Source organism: Peromyscus eremicus, chromosome 1 (genome assembly GCF_949786415.1).
Source record: "Peromyscus eremicus chromosome 1, PerEre_H2_v1, whole genome shotgun sequence".
Taxonomy (NCBI): Eukaryota; Metazoa; Chordata; class Mammalia; order Rodentia; family Cricetidae; genus Peromyscus; species Peromyscus eremicus.
In genome coordinates this window covers 22,712,794-22,733,665 of record NC_081416.1, presented here as the reverse complement: position 1 = coordinate 22,733,665, position 20,872 = coordinate 22,712,794, and positions in this window count along the sequence as shown.

Here is a 20,872-nt window from a genome sequence, read left to right as displayed (position 1 = left end):
TCTTTTTTTTTTTTAATTTTTATTTTGCAATACAATTCAGTTCTACATATCAGCCACAGATTCCCTTGTTCTCCCCCCTCCCGCCCCCTTCACCTTCCCCCCAGCCCGCCCCCCATTCCAATCTCCTCCAGGGCAAAGCCTTCCCCACAGACTGAGATCAACCTGGTGGACTCAGTCTAGGTAGGTCCAGTCCCCTCCTCCCAGGCCGATATAGCCCATTTCTTAATTGGACTGTTGGGAATTTTGATGTCTAATATCTTGAATTCTTTATATATTCTGGATATCAGCCCTCTGTCAGATGTAGGGTTGGTGAAGATTTTTTCCCATTCTGTAGGCTGTCACTTTGCCTTGTTGACTGTGTCCTTTGCTCTACAAAAGCTTCTCAATTTCAAGAGGTCCCATTGATTGATTGTTTCTCTCAGTGTCTGTGCTACTGGTGTTCTATTTAGCAAGTGATCTCCTATGCCATGTGTTCAAGACTACTTCCTACTTTCCCTTCTATCAGGTTCAGAGTAACTGGATTTATGTTGAGGTCCTTGATCCACTTGGACTTAAGTTTTGTGCATGGTGACAGATGTGGATCTATTTGCAGCCTTCTACAAGTTGATATCCAGTTATGCAAGCACCATTTGTTGAAGATGCTTTCTTTTTTCCATTGTACAGTTTTGGATTCTTTGTCAAAAATTATATGTTCATAGGTGTGCGGATTAACGTCAGAGTCTTCAATTCGATTCCATTGGTCCACATGTCGGTTTTTATGCCAGTACCAAGCTGTTTTTATTACTGTAGCTCTATAGTAGAGCTTGATGTCAGGGATCGTGATACCTCCAAAGGTTGTTTTATTGTACAGGATTCTTTTGGCTATTCTGGGTTTTTTGTTTTTCCATATGAAGTTGAGTATTGTTTTTTCCAGGTCGGTGAAGAATTGTGTTGGTATTTTGATGGGAATTGCATTGAATCTGTAGATTGCTTTTGGTAAGATTGCCATTTTTCCTATGTTAATCCTGCCTATCCATGAGCACGGGAGATCTTTCCATTTTCTGACATGTTCTTCAATTTCTTTTTTCAGGGACTTAAAGTTCTTGTCATATAGGTCCTTGACTTGCTTGGTTAGTGTTACCCCAAGGTATTTTATATCATTTGTGGCTATTGTAAAGGGTGATGTATCTCTGATTTCCTTCTCAGCCTGTTTGTCAATTGTGTATAGGAGGGCTACTGATTTTTTTAGTTGATCTTGTATCCTGCTATGTCGCTGAAGGTGTTTATAAGCTGTATCAGTTCCTTAGTTGAATCTTTGGGGTCACTCAAGTATACTATCATGTCATCTGCAAATAGGGAAAGCTTGACTTCTTCCTTTCCAATTTGTATCCCCTTAATCTCCTTATGTCGTCTTATTGCTCTGGCTAGAACTTCAAGTACTATATTGAATAAGTATGGGGAGAGCGGACAGCCTTGCCTCGTTCCTGATTTTAGTGGAATTGCTTTGAGTTTCTCTCCATTTAATTTGATGTTGGCTGTTGGCTTGCTGTAAATTGCCTTTATTATGTTTAGGTATGTTCCCTGTATTCCTGATCGCTCCAAGACCTTTATCATGAAGGGGTGTTGGATTTTGTCAAATGCCTTTTCTGTATCTAGTGAGATGATCATGTGGTTTTTTCTTTGAGTTTGTTTATATGGCGTATTACACTGTTTGACTTTCCTATGTTGAATCACCCTTGCTTCCCCGAGATGAAGCCTACTTGATCATGGTGGATAACTGTTTTGATGTGTTCTTGGAGTCTGTTTGCCAGTATTTTATTGAGTTTTTTTTCTTCAATGTTCATGAGGGAGATTGGTCTGTAGTTCTCTTTCTTTGTTGTATCCTTGTTTGGTTTGGGAATCAGGGTAATTGTAGCCTCATAGAAGGAGTTTGGTAGTGTTCCTTCTGTTTCTATTGTGTGGAACAATTTAAAGAGTATTGGTATTAACTCTTCTTTGAAGATCTGGTAGAATTCTGCACTGAAACCATCTGGTCCTGGGCTTTTTTTGCTTGGGAGACTTTTAATGACTGATTCTATTTCCTTAGGGATTAATGGATGATTTAAATAGTTTATCTGGTCTTGATGAAACTTAGGTATGTGGTACCTATCCAGAAAATTATCCATTTCTTTTAGAATTTCCAGTTTTGTGGAGTAGAGGTTTTTGAAGTATGACCTGATGATTCTCTAGATTTCCTCATTGTCTGTTGTTATGTCCCCCTTTTCATTTCTTATTTTGTTAATTTGGATGCTCTCTCTCTGTCTTTTGGTTAGTTTGGATATGGGCTTGTGTATCCTCTTGATTTTCTCAAAGAACCAACTCTTTGTTTCATTAATTTTTTGTATTGTTCTCTTTGTTTCTATTTTATTGATTTTAGCTCTCAATTTGATGGTTTCCTGGCGTCTATTCTTCCTGGGAGACTTTGCTTCTTCTTGTTCTAGAGTTTTCAGGTGTACTGTTATGTCACTAGTTTGAGATTTCTCCAACTTCTTTATGTAGGCTTTTAGTGCTATGAACTTCCCTCTTAGCACTGCTTTCATAGTGTCCCATAAGTTTGGGTATGTGGTGTCTTTATTTTCATTGATCTCTAGGAAGTCTTTAATTTCTTTATTTCTTCCTTAACCCATTGGTGATTTAGTTGAGCATTATTCAGTTTCCATGAGATTGAAGGTTTTCTGTAGTTTTTGTTGTTGTTGAAATCTACCTTTAAACCATGGTGGTCTGATAGAATGCAGGAGGTTATTCCAATTGTTTTGTATCTGTTTAGATTTGCTTTGTGGCCAAGTATGTGGCCAATTTTAGAGAAGGTTCCGTGGGGTGTTTAGAAGAAAGCATATTCTTTTTTGCTAGGATGGAATGTTCTATAGATATTAAGTCCTTTTGAGTCATAACATCAGGTAAGTCCTTTATTCGATTTATTCATTTCAATTTGGCTTATCTGTGCAGTGGTGAAAGTGGGGTGTTGAAGTCTCCCACTATTAATGTGTGGGGTTTTTTATGTGGTTTAAGCTTTAGTAATGTTTCTTTTACATATGTGGGTGCCCTTGTGTTTGGGCCATAAATGTTCGGAATTGAAACTTCATCTTGGTGGATCTTTCCTGTGATGAGTATGTAATGTTCTTCTTGATCTCTTTTGATTGATTTTAGTTTGAAGGCTATATTGCTGGATGTTAGGATGGCTACACCAGCTTGCTTCTTAAGACCATTTGATTGGAAAGTGTTTTCCCACCCTTTTATTCTTAGGTAGTGTCTGTCTTTGAATTTGAGGTGTGTTTCTTGTATGCAGCAGAAAGATGAGTCCTGCTTTCATATCCATTCTGTAAGCCTGTGTCTTTTTATAGGTGAATTAAGTCCATTGATATTAAGGGATATTAATGACCAGTGATTGTTCATTCTTGTTATATTTTGGTGGTAGTGTGTGTGTACTTCTCTTCTTTGGGGTTTGCTACTATGGCATCATCTAATGCCTGTGTTTTCATGGGTGTATCTGACTTCCTTAGATTGGAAATTTCCTTCTAGTGCTTTCTGTAGGGCTGGGTTTGTGGATAAGTATTGTTTAAATCTGGCTTTGTCTTGGAATGTCTTGTTTACTCCGTCTATGATGATTGAAAGTTTTGCTGGGTATATTAGTCTAAGCTGGCATCCATAGTCTCTTAGTGTCTGCATTACATCTGTCCAGGTCCTTCTGGCTTTCAAAGTCTCCATTGAGAAATCGGCTGTTATCCTGATGGGTTTGCCTTTATAAGTCACTTGGCCTTTTTCCTTTCCTTCTCTTAATATTCTTTCTTTATTCTGTATGTTTAGTTGTTTAATTATTATGTGGCAAGGGAAATTTTTTGGGGGGCCTAGTCTGTTTGGTGTTCTATAGGCTTCTTGTATCTTCATAGGCATTTCCTTCTTTAAATTGGAAAAGTTTTCTTCTATGATCTTGTTGAATGTATTTTCTGTGCCCTTGAGTTGGTATTCTTTTCCTTCTTCTACCCCTATTATTCGTAGGTTTGGTCTTTTCATGGTGTCCCAAATTTCTTGGACATTTTTGGCCATGACTTTGTTGGCAAGATATGGAAGACAGGATCTCTGGCATTGAAGTTTCTGTAGAAGAAATAGATTCTTCAGTCAAAGAAAACACTAAGAATCTATTTCTTCTACCGAAACTTCAATGCCAGAGATCCTGTCTTCCATATCTTGCATTCTGTAGGTTATACTTGCATCTGAAGTTCCCGTTCGTTTACTCAGATTTTCTGTTTCCAGCATTCCCTTTGTTTGTGTCTTCTTCATTTTTTCTATTTCCTTTTTCAGGTCTTGGACTGTTTCCTTCATCTGTTTCATTGCTTTTTCATGGTTTTCTTTCAGGGATGTATTATTTTCTTCTGCTTTATTTGTCCTCTCCTCTAGGTTTTTATAGCATTCTTTCCATTGTTTATTTGACTTTTCCTCAATTTCATTTGTGATTTCTTCTATATAAGCCTCTACCCTCTTCATGATGTTATTCATAAGGTTGCTTTCTTCTGCTTCTTCCATTTTGTGATGTTCTAGCTGTTGGAGTAGAGCTAGGTTCTGGTGATGCTGTATTGCTCTTTATTTTGTTTTATGTACTTCTGCCTTGACATCTGCCCAACTCCTTGTGGATTCATTCTTGGTCTTTTCAGCGCTCTTGGTCCAGACAGAGCGACATTCAGGAAGCCTCTCTCTGTTCCAAATGGAAGCTCTGGGCCGGATGGGAGATGTGGGCTGGTCTCTAAGTCTCAGGAAGTGGCTGGGGTCTCAGAAGGATGTTTGTGGGGGCAGGGTGGAGATTACAGGGTCTGCCTGGGGTCTTGGAAAAGGGGAAACTTCCTGTGGGGCCCACCTGATGGCCAGAACCTGGAGCCAAGTTGGGCAGGTCTTCCCTGGAATGGCTGGTGCCCAAGAATAGGACCTAGGGGCAGGCCTCTCTGGGTATGAGACTAGGTACTCACCTCTTGTCCAGGTGGGAGCTCCAGGGAGGGATGGGAGATGGGGACTGGTCTCTGAGTCTCAGGAAGTGGCTGGGGTCTCAAGCAGTTGGGCGTGGGGGCAGGGTGTGGAGATTGCAAGGTCTGCCAGGGGTCCTGGAGAAGGAGAACTTTCCCAGTGAGGTTGTGGGATCCTGCCTGATGACCAGAACCTGGGGCAAAGCTGGGCAGGTCCTTCCTGGAATGGCTGGTACCCAGGGATGGGACCTAGGGGCAGGCCTCTCTGGGTATGAGACCAGGCACTCACCTCTTATCCAGGTGGGAGCTCTGGGGTGGGGTGGGAGCTGGGGGCTCGACAAATCACTTGTATGCATAAAATATGTCAACAAAAAATTCAAGTTTAAAAATGACATAAAAAAGCCTAATGAACTTAAAGAGAAGGAAAAAAAATCCAACACCTGTATGATGCCCAAGAAAACACAAGAAGTAGGCCAGTGAAAATGATGAAAACAATACAGGATTTGAAAATGTCATTCAATCAGGAGATAGAAACACTGAAGAGGAACCAAGAAGAAATGAAGATGGAGTTGAAAAACCCAAAATTCCAAGTAGAATACTCAAGGGAATGTCTGACAAATAGATGAAGAAAGCAGAAAATACAATGACAAAGACACAGAGATACAGTAGAGAATCAAGACAAAATAAGCAAGGAATATGAAAAAATTACAAATACATGAAATGAACATGAAGGGAATGTGAGACCCATGAAAAGATGAGACCTTTGAATTACAGGAATAGATGAGGGAGAATATTCAGAGGTCAGTGGCATAGATCAGATCTTCAACACAATCATGGAAGGAAACTTCCCTAATAATACAAGAATTGTACAGAACACCAAAAAGACAAGACCAGAAACGAAATTTCTCACAGCATATCATGGTTGGAAAAACTGAGTGTGTGTGTGTGTGTGTGTGTGTGTGTGTGTGTGTGTGTGTGTGGTATTGAAATCTGTCAGAGAAAAGCACAAATTCATCATATATAAAGGCAAACCTGTCAAAATAATGGCTGATTTCTCAATATAAACCTTGAAATCCAGAAGAGCCTTGTATTCCAAGCCATAAAAGACCATGACCACCAATCTAGAGTAATGTATGTAACAAAATTATGTGTCACAGATGAAGGAAGAAAAAAGTCCAAGATATGAACAGCCTAGAAAAGTTTATATTCCCTCTTTCCACTTTCTTCCCAGAAAGCCTCCTGGCTGGCTTTGTGGCCATTAGCCAGCTACTGCTGTGTTCAATGTGTTCTACCTCTCCCAGCTCAACCAAGTGAGGTGCTCCAGGGACAGGGTTGATGGCCAATATTCCCACTGCCCTGCATCTTATCTGCCATACAAGTCTGACATCTCTGTGGAGGGTGCTCACAACTGTATTTCTGAGTTGGAAATTGAGACAGCTGTGCCTTATGTCTATGATAGACATGGAGGAGAAGAAGTTGTCTTGTACATGCCAGATATCTTCCTAATAACATCAGAGAACTGTAGATTATAGGTAGATGTTCTAATAGTTCATTTCTCATTTTCCTAAGGAACTGTCACTGACCTCCAGAGTGCCTCTGCATGTTTGTACCCCATCAGCAATATATAAATATTCCTTTGATTCTGTATCCTTTTGAGCATGACCTTGTTGTGGAATACTCTTTTTATGAAAATATTTCCTTGCCAAGATGCCTTCTGATTGGATTAATAAAGAGCTGAATGGCCAATAGCTAGGCAGGTAGAGGTTAGATGGTACATCTGTGCAGAGAGAGAGACAAAGAGGAATTGAATCTATGAAAAATAGATGCAAGAGGACAGAGAGGAAACAGGAGGTGCAAGATGGAAAAGAGGTAAAAAGCAATAAGGCAAAATGTAGATTAATATTAATGGGTTAATTTAGGCTATAAGAGCTAGTAAGACAAGCCTAAGCTACAGGCCAAACTTTCAAAATTAATAATAAGTCTCCATGTCATTTTTTGTGAGCTGGTGGCCAAAAGAAAAATCCTTATACACAACCTGTCATTTTTTTTTAATTGACATAAGCCTCTGTGTGTTTATTTGGGAGTGAATGGCTGTGGGACCGGGCAGGACAGAAAATTTTATTTTCATTTACTTATTTGTTTGTTTGTACTGGGAACTGAATCCATGGCCTTGCACATGCTAGGCAGATACTTTTTTTTTTATTTTTATTTTGCAATACAATTCAGTTCTACATATCAGCCACAGATTCCCTTGTTCTCCCCCCCCCACCTTCCCCCCAGCCCGCCCCCCCATTCCAATCTCCTCCAGGGAAAAGCCTTCCCCACAGACTGAGATCAACTTGGTGGACTCAGTCCAGGTAGGTCCAGTCCCCTCCTCCCAGGCCGAGCCAAGCGACCCTGCATAGGCCCCAGGTTTCCAACAGCCGACTCATGCAGTGAGCACAGGACCCGGTGCCACTGCCTGGATGCCTCCCAAACAGATCAGGCCAATCAACTGTCTCACCCACTCAGAGGGCCTGATCCAGTTGGTGAACCCTCAGCCATTGGTTCATATTTCATGTGTTTCCGTTTGTTTGGCTATTTGTCTCTGTGCTTTATCCGACCTTGGTCTCAACAATTCTCGCTCATATAAACCCTCCTCATTCTCGCTAATTGGACTCCCAGAGATCCACCTGGGGCCTAGTCATGGATCTCTGCATCCAGATCCCTCAGTAGTTGGATGAGGTTTCTAGCACGACAATTAGGGTGTTTGGCCATCCCATCACCAGAGTAGGTCAGTTCGGACTGTCTCTCGACCATTGCCAGCAGTCTGTTGTGGGGGTATCTTTGTGGATTTCTGTGGGCCTCTCTAGCACTTTGTTTCTTCCTATTCTCATGTGGTCTTCATTTACCATGGTCTCCTATTCCTTGTTCTCCCTCTCTGTTGTTGATCCAGCTGGGATCTCCCACTCACCCAAGCTCTCTTTCCCTCGACCCTCGCCGTTCACTACCCCCACTCATGTCCAGGCTGTTCATGTAGATCTCATTCCATTTCTCTGTCATTGGGCGATCCCTGTGTCTTTCTTGGAGTCCTGTTTTCCAGGTAGCCTGCCTGGTGATGTGAGTAGCAGTCCAGTCATCCTTGTTCCACATCTAGTATCTTGTTATGAGTGAGTACATACCATGTTTGTCTTTCTGAGTCTGGGATCCCTCACTCAGGATGATTTTTTCTAGGTCCATCCATTTGTCTGCAAACCTCATGATGTCATTGTTTTTCTCTGCTGAGTAGTATTCCATTGTGTATATGTACCACATTTTGTTTATCCATTCTTCAGTTGAAGGGCATCTAGGTTGTTTCCATGTTCTGGCTATTACAAACAATGCTGATATGAACATAGCTGAACAAGTGCTCTTGTGGTGTGGTTGAGCATTCCTTGGGTATATGCCCAAGAGTGGTATAGCTGGATCTTGGGGGAGATGGATTCCCAATTTTCTAAGAAATCGCCATATTGATTTCCAAAGTGGTTGTACAAGCTTGCATTCCCACCAGCAGTGGAGGAGAGTTCCCCTAGCTCCACATCCTCTCCAGCATAAGGTGTCTTCAGTGTTTTTGATCTTAGCCATTCTGACAGGCGTAAGGTGGTATCTCAGAGTTGTTTTGATTTGCATTTCCCTGATGATTAGGGATGTTGAGCAATTCCTTAAATGTCTTTCAGCCATTTGAGTTTCCTCTGTTGAGAATTCTCTGTTTAGTTCTATAGCCCATTTCTTAATTGGACTGTTGGGCATTTTGATGTCTAATTTCTTGAGTTCCTTATATATTCTGGATATCAGTCGTCTGTCAGATGTGGGATTGGTGAAGATCTTTTCCCATTCTGTAGGCTGTCGCTTTGCTTTGTTGACTGTATCCTTTGCCCTCCAAAAGCTTCTCAGTTTCAAGAGGTCCCATTGATTGATTGTTTCTCTCAGTGTCTGTGCTACTGGTGTTCTATTTAGAAAGTGGTCTCCTATGCCAATGCGTTCAAGACTACTTCCTACTTTCTCTTCTAGCAGGTTCAGAGTAGCTGGATTTATGTTGAGGTCCTTGATCCACTTGGACTTAAGTTTTGTGCACGGTGATAGATATGGATCTATTTGCAGCCTTCTACATGTTGATATCCAGTTTTGCCAGCTCCATTTGTTGAAGATGCTTTCTTTTTTCCATTGTGCACTTTTGGCTTCTTTGTCAAAAATTATTTGTTCATAGGTGTGCGGATTAACGTCAGAGTCTTCAATTCGATTCCATTGGTCCACATGTCGGTTTTTATGCCAGTACCAAGCTGTTTTTATTACTGTAGCTCTATAGTAGAGCTTGATGTCAGGGATCGTGATGCCTCCAGAGGTTGTTTTATTGTACAGGATTCTTTTGGCTATCCTGGGTTTTTTGTTTTTCCATATGAAGTTGAGTATTATTCTTTCCAGGTCTGTGAAAAATTGTGTTGGTATTTTGATGGGGATTGCATTGAATCTGTAGATTGCTTTTGGTAAGATTGCCATTTTTACTATGTTAGTTCTGCCTATCCATGAGCATGGGAGATCTTTCCATTTTCTGACATCTTCTTCAATTTCTTTTTTCAGGCACTTAAAGTTCTTGTCATATAGGTCCTTCACTTGCTTGGTTAGTGTTACCACAAGGTATTTTATGTCATTTGTGGCTATAGTAAAGGGTGATGTATCTCTGATTTCCTTCTCCGCTTTTTTGTCCATTGTATATAGGAGGGTTACTGATTTTTTTGAGTTGATCTTGTATCCTGCTATGTTGCTGAAGGTGTTTATAAGTTGTATCAGTTCCTTGGTGGAATCTTTGGGGTTGCTCAAGTATACTATCATGTCATCTGCAAATAGGGAAAGCTTGACTTCTTCCTTTCCAATTTGTATCCCCTTAATCTCCTTGTGTTGTCTTATTGCTCTGGCTAGAACTTCAAGTACTATATTGAATAAGTATGGGGAGAGCGGACAGCCTTGCCTCGTTCCTGATTTTAGTGGAATTGCTTTGAGTTTCTCTCCATTTAATTTGATGTTGGCTGTTGGCTTGCTGTAAATTGCCTTTATTATGTTTAGGTATGTTCCCTGTATTCCTGATCGCTCCAAGACCTTTATCATGAAGGGGTGTTGGATTTTGTCAAATGCCTTTTCTGTATCTAGTGAGATGATCATGTGGTTTTTTTCTTTGAGTTTGTTTATATGGTGTATCACATTGACAGACTTTCGTATGTTGAACCATCCTTGCATCCCTGGAATGAATCCTACTTGATCATGGTGGATAATTATTTTGATGTGTTCTTGGAGTCTGTTTGCCAGTATTTTATTGAGTATTTTTGCATCAATGTTCATGAGGGAGATCGGTCTGTAGTTCTCTTTCTTTGTTGTATCCTTGTTTGGTTTGGGAATCAGGGTAATTGTAGCCTCATAGAAGGAGTTTGGTAATGTTCCTTCTGTTTCTATTGTATGGAACAATTCAGAGAGTATTGGTATTAACTCTTCTTTGAAGATCTGGTAGAATTCTGCACTGAAACCATCTGGTCCTGGGTTTTTTTTTTGGTTGGGAGTCTTTTAATGACTGTTTCTATTTCGTTAGGGGTTATTGGACTATTTAAATAGTTTATCTGGTCTTGATTTAATTTAGGTATGTGGTAACTATCCAGAAAAATTATCCATTTCTTTTAGGTTTTCCAGTTTTGTGGACTAGAGGTTTTTGAAGTATGACCTGATGATTCTCTGGATTTCCTCAATGTCTGTTGTTATGTCCCCCTTTTCATTTCTGATTTTGTTGATTTGGATGCTCTCTCTCTGTCTTTTGGTTAGTTTGGATAAGGGCTTGTCTATCTTGTTGATTTTCTTAAAGAACCAACTCTTTGTTTCATTAATTTTTTGTATTGTTCTCTTTGTTTCTATTTTATTGATTTCAGCTCTCACTTTGATAATTTCCTGGCATCTATTTTTCCTGGGAGACTTTGCTTCTTCCTGTTCTAGAACTTTCAGGTGTGCTGTTAAGTCACTAGTGTGAGATTTCTCCAGCTTATTTATGTGGGCGTTTAGTGCTATGAATTTCCCTCTTAGTACTGCTTTCATAGTGTCCCATAGGTTTGGATATGTGGTGTCTTCATTTTCGTTGATCTCTAGGAAGTCTTTAATTTCTTTCTTTATTTCTTCCTTAACCCATTGGCGATTCAGGTGGGTATTGTTCAGTTTCCATGAGATTGTAGGTTTTCTGTAGTTTTTGTTGTTGTTGAAATCCAACTTTAGACCATGGTGGTCTGATAGAACACAGGAGGTTATTCCAATTGTTTTGTATCTGTTTAGATTTGTTTTGTGACCAAGTATGTGGTCGATTTTAGAGAAGGTTCCATGGGGTGCTGAGAAGAAGGTATATTCTTTTTTGTTAGGATGGAATGTTCTGTAGATGTCGATTAAGTCCATTTGAGTCATGACATCAATTAAGTCCTTTATTTCTCTGTTAAGTTTCGATTTGGGGGATCTGTCCAGTGGTGAAAGTGGGGTGTTGAGGTCTCCCACTATTAATGTGTGGCGTTTTATATGTGATTTAAGCTTTAATAATGTTTCTTTTACATATGTGGGTGCCCTTGTGTTTGGGGCATAAATGTTCAGAATTGAGACTTCATCTTGGTGGATCTTTCCTGTGATGAGTATGTAATGCCCTTCTTGATCTCTTTTGATTGATTTTAGTTTGAAGTCTATTTTGCTGGATATCAGGATGGCTACACCCGCTTGTTTCTTAAGACCGTTTGATTGGAAAGTCTTTTCCCAGCCTTTTATTTTTAGGGAGTGTCTATCTTTGAATTTGAGATGTGTTTCTTGTATGCAGCAGAAAGATGGGTCCTGCTTTTGTATCCATTCTGTAAGCCTATGTCTTTTTATAGGTGAATTAAGTCCATTGATATTGAGGGATATTAATGTCCAGTGATTGTTCATTCCTGTTATTTTTTGGTGGTGATGTGTGTGTACTTTTCTTTGTTGGGGTTTACTGCTGTGGCTTTATCTATTGCCTGTGTTTTCGAGGGTGTATCTGACTTCCTTAGGTTGGAATTTTCCTTCTAGTGCTTTCTGTAGGGCTGGGTTTGTGGATAAATATTGTTTAAATCTGGTTTTGTCATGGAATGTCTTGTTCACTCCATCTATGATGATTGAAAGTTTTGCTGGGTATATTAGTCTAGGCTGACATCCATGGTCTCTTAGTGTCTGCATTACATCTGTCCAGGACCTTCTGGCTTTCAAAGTCTCCATTGAGAAATCGGGTGTTATTCTGATAGGTTTGCCTTTATATGTCACTTGGCCTTTTTCCTTTGCTGCTCTTAATATTCTTTCTTTATTCTGTACGTTTAATTGTTTAATTATTATGTGGCGAGGGGACTTTTTTGGGGGGTCTAGTCTGTTTGGTGTTCTATAGGCTTCCTGTATCTTCATAGGCATTTCCTTCTTTAAGTTGGGAAAGTTTTCTTCTATGATCTCGTTGAATATATTTTCTGTGCCCTTGAGTTGGTATTCTTCTCCTTCTTCTACCCCTATTATTCATAGGTTTGGTCTTTTCATGGTGTCCCAAATTTCTTGGACATTTTGGGTCATGACTTTGTTGACTTTAGTGTTTTCTTTGACTGATGAATCTATTTCTTCTATTGTATCTTCAACGCTAGAGATTCTCTCTTCCATCTCTTGCATTCTGTTGTTTATACTTGCATCTGAAGTTCCCAATCATTTTCTCAGATTTTCTATTTCCAGCATTCCCTCTGTTTGTGTCTTCTTCATTTTTTCTATTTCCCTTTTCACGTCTTGGACTGTTTTCTTCATTTGTTTCATTGATTTTTCTTGATTTTTTTTCAGTATTTTATTGTTCTCTTCCAGGACTTTTTTGATTTCTTCTAATTTGTTTGCCCTTTCCTCTAGTTGTTTACAGCGTTCTTCACATTTTTTTGTCTTTTCCTCTACACGAGCCTCTAGCTTCTTCATGATGACATTCATAAGGCTATTTTCTTCTGCTTCTTCCAATTTCTGATGTTCAGGTCTAGGTGTTGGAGGAGGGGTAGGGCCTGGTGATGGTGTATTACTATTCATTTTGTTGTATGTGTTTCTGCCTTGACGTCTGCCCATCTCCTTGTGGTTCGTTCTTGGCCTTATCCGACTTGGTTCAGACAGAGCTGACAGATTCAGGAAGTCTCTCTCTCTTGTCCAGATGGGAGCTCTCTTGTCCAAATTGGAAGTCCGGGGCAGGAGGGGAGCTCTTGTTCAGAAGGGAAGTCCGGGGGAGGATGGGTGCTCTCCTCTCTCTCTCTCTCTCTCTCTCTCTCTCTCTCTCTCTCCTCCAGATGGGAAATCCGGGGCAAGATGGGAGCTGGGGGCCAGCCTCTAAGTCTCAAGAAGAGGTTTGGGGCTCGGGCGGATGGGTGTGGGGTCAGGGCGTGGAGACTGCAGGGTCTGCCAGGGGTCTTGGAGAAGGGGATCCTTCCCGGTGGCGCTAGAAGGGAGCTTGCCCAGTGACCAGAACCTGGGGCCAAGTTGGACAGGTCTTCCCGAGTGGCTGGTGCCCAGGTATGGGGTTGGGGGCAAGTTAGGTGACTCACCTGTGCTTCAGAAGGGAAGTCCAGGGCAAGATGGGAGCTGGGGGCCAGCTTTTAAGTCTCAGGAAGAGGCTTGGGGCTCAGGCGGATGGGCGTGGGGGCAGGGCGTGGAGACTGAAGAATCTGCCAGGGGTCTTAGAGAAGGGGATCCTTCCCAGTGGGGCTAGAAGGGAACCTGCCCTGTGACCAGAACCTGGGGCCAAGTTGGGCAGGTCTTCCCCGGAGTGGCTGGTGCCCAGGGATGGGGTTAGGGGCAAGTTAGGGGACTCACCTGTGCTTCAGAAGGGAAGGCCGGGGCAAGATGGGAGCTGGGAGCTGGGGGCTGGCCTCTAAGTCTCAGGAAGAGGCTTGGGGCTCAGGTGGATGGGGGTGGGGGCAGGGCGTGGAGACTGCAGGGTCTGCCAGGGGTCTTGGAGAAGGGGATCCTTCCCGGTGGGGCTAGAAGGGAACCTGCCTGGTGACCAGAACCTGGGGCCAAGTTGGGCAGGTCTTCCCCAGAGTGGCTGGTGCCCAGGAATGGGGTTGGGGGCAAGCTAGGGCACTCACCTGTGCTTCAGAAGGGAAGTCCGGGGCAAGATGGGAGCTGGGGGCCAGCCTCTAAGTCTCAGGAAGAGGCTTGGGGCTCAGGCGGAAGGGCATGGGGGCAGGGCATGAAGACTGCAGGGTCTGCCAGGGGTCTTGGAGAAGGGGATCCTTCCTGGTGGGGCTAGAAGGGAACCTGCCCAGTGACCAGAACCTGGGGCCAAGTTGGGCAGGTCTTCCCCGGAGTGGCTGGTGCCCAGGGATGGGGTCGGGGGCAAGCTAGGGCACTCACCTGTGCTTCAGAAGGGAAGTCCAGGGCAAGATCAGGTTAAAGAAATTTTAACATTGATCTAAACTTTGAATGCCTTGTACATTTGTAAATAACTTAGAAGAACAGCAAAAACAGCACTTGTAGTGTTTACATGAAGAACTTATGCATGTGTTGAAGCAGAACTCTTAGGAGCCATAAGGCTGTAAGGTAATTTCCCAGTGTCAAAAGTATGTTACTTTATGTTACCTCCCCAAGAATGATTGGCTAAGGAAGTCTATGAAAGCCCCCAAACATAAGGCTATTGCCACTATGTTGGCTGCATGACCCTATTTCTGACAGCACCTCACATTTTTCCTACAGGATGTGGAGAAATCTGACTTGAAGTGAGCTGGAACTTTCCTCTTTTCTGGGCAACTTTTATACAATTTGAAGGTACCAGATAGGCTTTTGGTGGAAAACTGTCATCAACAGTCCTATTCAGTTATGGACCCCATAAATACCAGCCCCACCATACCAGGCAAGAGGTACCTAGTGATATAATAATGGAGTGACAATTATGGGTGCAATTAACTGCTTTCTAATAGGGTATGAGGACTACTACATAGGAAGTAATTCCATTTGGCTGTGTAAGCCAGGTCCTTCACCTGTTGCTGGGAAGGTAGGTGTTAGGTCATGTCTAAAGGACAGTGTTTCACAACCTATGGCTCAACATGTTGACTTGAATTTTTTATGTGGTTTTCTTTTTGTGCTAAGACTTGTGTATCTGGTGTCAGCTGCATGGATGCAAATGTGGGCCTGGAGGTGAGAGTTTGGGGACCTTTTACCTGTCAGTGCTCTGAGCTTAGGGGAGGCCAGGAGGGTCAGCCAGGGTCTGCAGGTATTAATTTAATTATTTTAGTAATTTATTAACTAAACTCATGTTTGCTTTTAATGTCACTGAGTAAGGTCGATATTGATTCACAGTGCGCAGTGAAGGCTTGTGAATGCAATAGAACGGAATGTCTTTGTGGAGTCATGTTTGAGGATGAGCCTCAAACCCTGTCTCTACTACCAGTAGTCTTGTCAAAGCACTGAATTTCCGAGATTCAGCTGTATATCCCTAGAGAAAATAATTTTGGTTAGGATGAACAAAAGGAGAAAGATTCAGAAGATATATGGGTGTGAACATTTCATGAAAATTTACAGAATCTGTGTAATATGATATATGAAATATTATATAAACTATGATTCATGAAATATATAAATTTGCCATAAAATGACAATTTTCCAAGCTAAGTAAGCTTAAGAAAATCTGCTTAGTCAATTTGGAACAAATATGAAGCCTTCTCTGCAAATCAAGCTTTTTGCTTGTGGTTTGGCATTACAATTAGAATAATACACATCATTTCATGGCTATAACATGCATTCTTTGCTATTTGATGCCTAGTTTTTTTAGTTCTTTATATGTTTTGGAGATAGGTTCTCTATCAGATGTGGAAGTGATGAAAATTTTTTCTAATTTTGTAGGCTGCCATTTTTTCCTACTGATGGTATCCTTTGCCTTACAGAAGCTATTCAGTTTCATTAAACCCCATTTGTTAATTGTTAGTGCCCGCACTATTGGTGTTCTGATCAGGAAGTTGTCTCCTGTGGCCGTGCCCTACTAGCTCTTCTATTAGGTTCAGTGTTTCAGGTTTTATGTTGAGGTCTTTGATCTACTTGGACTTAAGTTTTGTGCAGGGTCATAAATATGCATTCTTCTGCGTGCAGACAGCCAGTTAGACCAGCACCATTTGTTGAAGATACTGTCATTTTTTTCTATTGTGTATTTCTGGCTTCATTATCAAGAATCAGGTGTTCATAAGTGTGTTGATTCAGGTCTGGGTCTATGCTGCTATTCCATTGATCAATATGTCTATTTACATGCTAAAACAATGTGGTTTTTATTATTATAGCTCTCTAGTACAGCTTAAAATCAGAGAAGGTGATACCTCTGGAAGTTCTTTTATTGTCCATCATTGCTTTATCTATCCTGTTTTTTATTCATATGAAATTGAGTATTGTCCTTTCTAGGTCTGTAAATAATTGTGATGGAATCTTGATCGCATTGAATCTGTAGATTACTTTTGGTAGAATGGCCATTCTTACTATTGTTAATCTTACCAATCCAGGAGCATAGGAGATACTTCCATCTTCTGCTATCTTCTTCAATTTTTTTTCTTCAAAGACTTGAAGTTTTTGTCATACAAGACTTTCATTTGCTGGGTTAGGTTTACTGGAAGATATTTCACATTGTCTGTGACTATTGTAAATTGTACTGTTTCCACAGTTTATTTGGGAATTTCACCTAATGCACCCCATCACCCTTACTTCTCCATCTTCCCAGGTCCACCCTCCACTCTTGTGGCTTCCCCTCAAAATAGATTAAAAAATGTCCAATTTGTGTTGTTCATATAGCCCATATATTAGAGCATGGTCAAAACTCTTGGTGGCCAGACCCTTAAAGCAAAGTAAGTCCTTCTCTGCCCCACTACATTCAGTAGCCATCTACTTTGAAGAGTTAAAACTTCAGCATATTGTCACAATTTTTAAGAGTTCTCTATGTGGCTTCCTGTCTAGGTTGCTACTGTTTTTTGTGTTGAGGGGTAGAGGTTGTCACAGAAGCTTTCTATGTCTCTCTTTTTTAACTGTGACTCTGTAGTCATTGATAACCACTGGAAAAGCTTCCTTGCCCTTCATAGTCAGCAGGAGCATTGAGCATGGACTTCCACATGGTACCTGGTGACAGCATGGGCCTATATTGTTTGATGTCAGTTGTTGGTACTGCAGTAGAGAGAGATTCTCACCAAGATGCTAAGCCTTCATTTTCTGAAGGACTAGACAGGTTCAGCATTCTTGAAAAAAATTGACACTTAGCTAGCTCATTCTAGTTATTTTATTCAAACATATACAAGATTAGTTGTGGCTGGGAATGATTCTGACCACCAAAGTCATTTTGCTCTTACTGCCTGTGAGGGAGACAACTTACACAAATCTCAGTCCATTTTGAGCATGGCAAGCCATAGTAAAAAATAAGAACTCCCAGTTTGTCAGGAGTGCCATAGGACCAAGGTTGGTGCAGCTGCAAACTCACAAATGACACTAACTGCAGATTCTCTTCTTTAAGGTTCAAACAGTCTCAGAATAATTTCTGAGCCTCTACTGATTAACCCAAACATAGCAAAGGCTTTGCTGAATCATTTCACTCAAAGCCAGACACAAAGGATTTATTATACATTTCACTTAAAGCCAGTCATAAAGGCTTTACTTTACATATCAGTATAGACCTTGGACATACACTTGGCCTCCACCATCAGTACAAGCCACAGACCTCAGGATGACCACCAGTGGCAGGACAAGCCATGGACACCTACATGGTCCCCAGTGGCAGTCCAGACCACGGGTGTCAGCATGGCTTCAGTCGGAGGCACAGACCATGAACACTTGCATGGCCTTTGTGGTAACACAGGCTATGGACATCAGCATGGCCCTCGCTGCAGCAGGACTATGGACCCAGACATGGCCCTGATGGCAGTACAGACCACAAACATCAACACGGCCTTAGGTGACTACACAGGATCCTGTTTCCACATCCATTTTGTTAGTCTGTGTCTTTTTAGTGGGGAATTGAGTCCATTGATATTCAGATTTATCAATGACCAACCATTGTCAATTCCTGTTGTTTTGTTTTTGCTGTTGTTCTTGTTGTTGGATGTGTGTGCATGTGTGCGTGTGCGTGCGTGTGCATGCGTGTGTGTGTGTGTGTGTGTGTGTGTGTGTGTCTGTGTGTGTTTTGTGTGACTCTCTTTGTTAGGTTATGCTGGTATGAGATTATTATTTCCCATGTTTTCATGGGTATAGTTTACCGCCTTTTGTTGATTATTCGTCTGATATCTTCATTTTATTTTATTGACTTATTTCATGTATACCAATGTTTTGTTTGCATGTATGCCTGCATTCCAGAAGAGGGCATTGGATTTCATAGGTCTACAGTTACAGACAGATGTAGGCCACAATGTGGGTGCTGGGAATTGAACTCAAGACCTCTGGAAGAGTAGCCAGTGCTCTTAACTTTTAGTCATTTTCCCATCCCCTAGTCACTATATTAGGACCTTCATCCAGACATGTACCTGTACATACATGAGCAGATAGACATATATTCACACATATTATGCAACATATACAAAGGTTATGTGTAATAGAAAACATGTTTTTTATAAAATTGGACTCAAATACTTATGTTTTGTATAATAAGCTACTTCTTTTACTAAAACATAATCCAGAAAAGCCTCCAAGATAACCAAATATGGGATGTGATTATCTTATTTTTAACTGTAATTTAAACTGATGTATAAAACAATCTATAGAGAGGACTTGGCAGTTAAGAGCTCTTGCAAAGAACCTGGGTTTGGTTCTCAGCATCCACGTGACTGCTCACAATTGCCTGTTTTTCCAATACCAAGGGACCCCACACACTCTTCTGGACCCTGATAGTATTGCATGAATGCAGTGAGTACATGGACAAGCAAGCAAACAAATATGTCACATAAATAAAATAAATAAGTTAAATTTTTCATCACAAATGTTTAGAGTTTATTTACAGTGAAACAGTGAAAATGTTTCTTCTTGTTTTGTAGTCATACAGTAACTTTGTCACAAACATTTGAAAACCTCTTTTCAGCTGTAATTATCAAATTTTCCCACAGCTTTCTCCCCTCTATTCTCTCAAAATTCAGTTAGCTATCCTTTTACTCTAAATCTTTATTAGCATCAACTTTAAAAAATACTTTTTTATTTGTTGAGATTAGAATGTAATTACAACATTTCCTCCTTTCTTTTCCCCTCTGTAAACCTTTCCATGTATGTCCATGCCAACACATTTGCTTTCTTTCAACTTTCAACTTTACATTCCACAGGAGAGTAGATGTGAAACTTGTCTTTCTGTGCCTGGCTTCAATCCTTCAGCATAACACTTTTCATTTCCACCCACAGCATGAGTGAGATTAAATTTGAATGACAGCATAGCACTCTATCACATGAATGCACCATAGTTTCTTTGTCTGTCATTAGTAGATGCACACATATGCCTCTTGCATTACTGCTTTATAGTGAAAAGTGTCACAGTACACACAGGAGTGTAGAGTCTCTTCCATACACTGATTCTATTGTCTGTGGGTACAAAACAGCATGAGAACTGCTGGCAATAGAGTAGTTCTGGTTGTAATTTCTGAGAAATTTCTAGGCTGCTCTACATTGTGACAGTGATAGTTAACATTACTGCAACAGTGTATGCTTATTCTCCATAGCTCACTAGCACTTGTTCTCTGTCATCTTTTTAATAGTAGACAGCAGTACTATGAGAAGGTGATATCTCCTGTGGTTTTGATTAAATTTTTCTGAAGACTTTTATCACCAAATACTTCAGAACTATGTGGTGCACACTTTTTGTCCAGATTTGCTGAGAGTCCTGTATTGTGTGCTTTAGCTTTTTTTTTTTAACCAGTAGAGGATGACTCTAGCCCAGGTTTGTCCTAATACATAAGCAGTGTGTGGTTCATCACGAACTGGGAGAGTATATGTAGAGAGTGGTCTGTCTTCTGGGGTTGTTGGAGTCCCACACACCTTTTCTACAGCCACCAGTTTGTGGACAGGCTCTGTAGGATTGTCCCTGGCTCTTGGCAGAATAACCACGAAGGGATAACTGCCAGGCATTCATAATACAGCCTGTTGCTACCTGCTATTTCTTTCCCCACAAAGTGTGTGTGTTAAATTTTGCTTCCTGGCTTTGGAGCCTGAATGGTGTGGGAAGTCCTGGGGAGAGTTTGTTCTCCACCAACACACTGTTCAGACATGTTGCAATTTTGTAGCCACAAAGAAGCTGCCAGTTATGTAAGGCGTGTTTGTATCATGGCTTCAAAGTTCCCACATGACTCTACGACAGTTCTGGAGGCTCAATCTGTAAGTACTGCCCTGAGCACAGGGACATTATTCCCTGTCTGTTCTATCTCACAGAATTGTGGCAAACACTGGACAAAGGAAAGAATCTCCTCTAGCACCAAACAAAAGATGCAGTCTTACCCTCTCTTCAGGTCATAGGGATTTGGGGAAGGTGGTGGTGACAGTTCATGGCTGGTAGGTCCATGTTATTCCAGAAGGTCAATATGCAGACACGCAAAGGAAATGGAGCAATGGAGTGTTATCATGACTGGCTCTGTACTGGTTTAGAGTCCAAGGCCTGACTTGCCCCTTCTTCCAGATTATCCACTGCTGCTGACTAACTATAGGGAAGTAGATGTGATAGAGAGATGCATTGTTGTATTAATTTTGTAAAATATTTTTTATTTAGAGAAATTTTCTTTCCTTTTATATACCAACCCCTCTTCCCCCTCCCTCACCTTCTCTTGCTCTCCTTCACCTCCCCGGAACTCACACACATCCCTTCCTCATAAGGGAAAGGCCTCCCTTAGGTAGTCAACATAGGCTAGCATACCACATTGGGG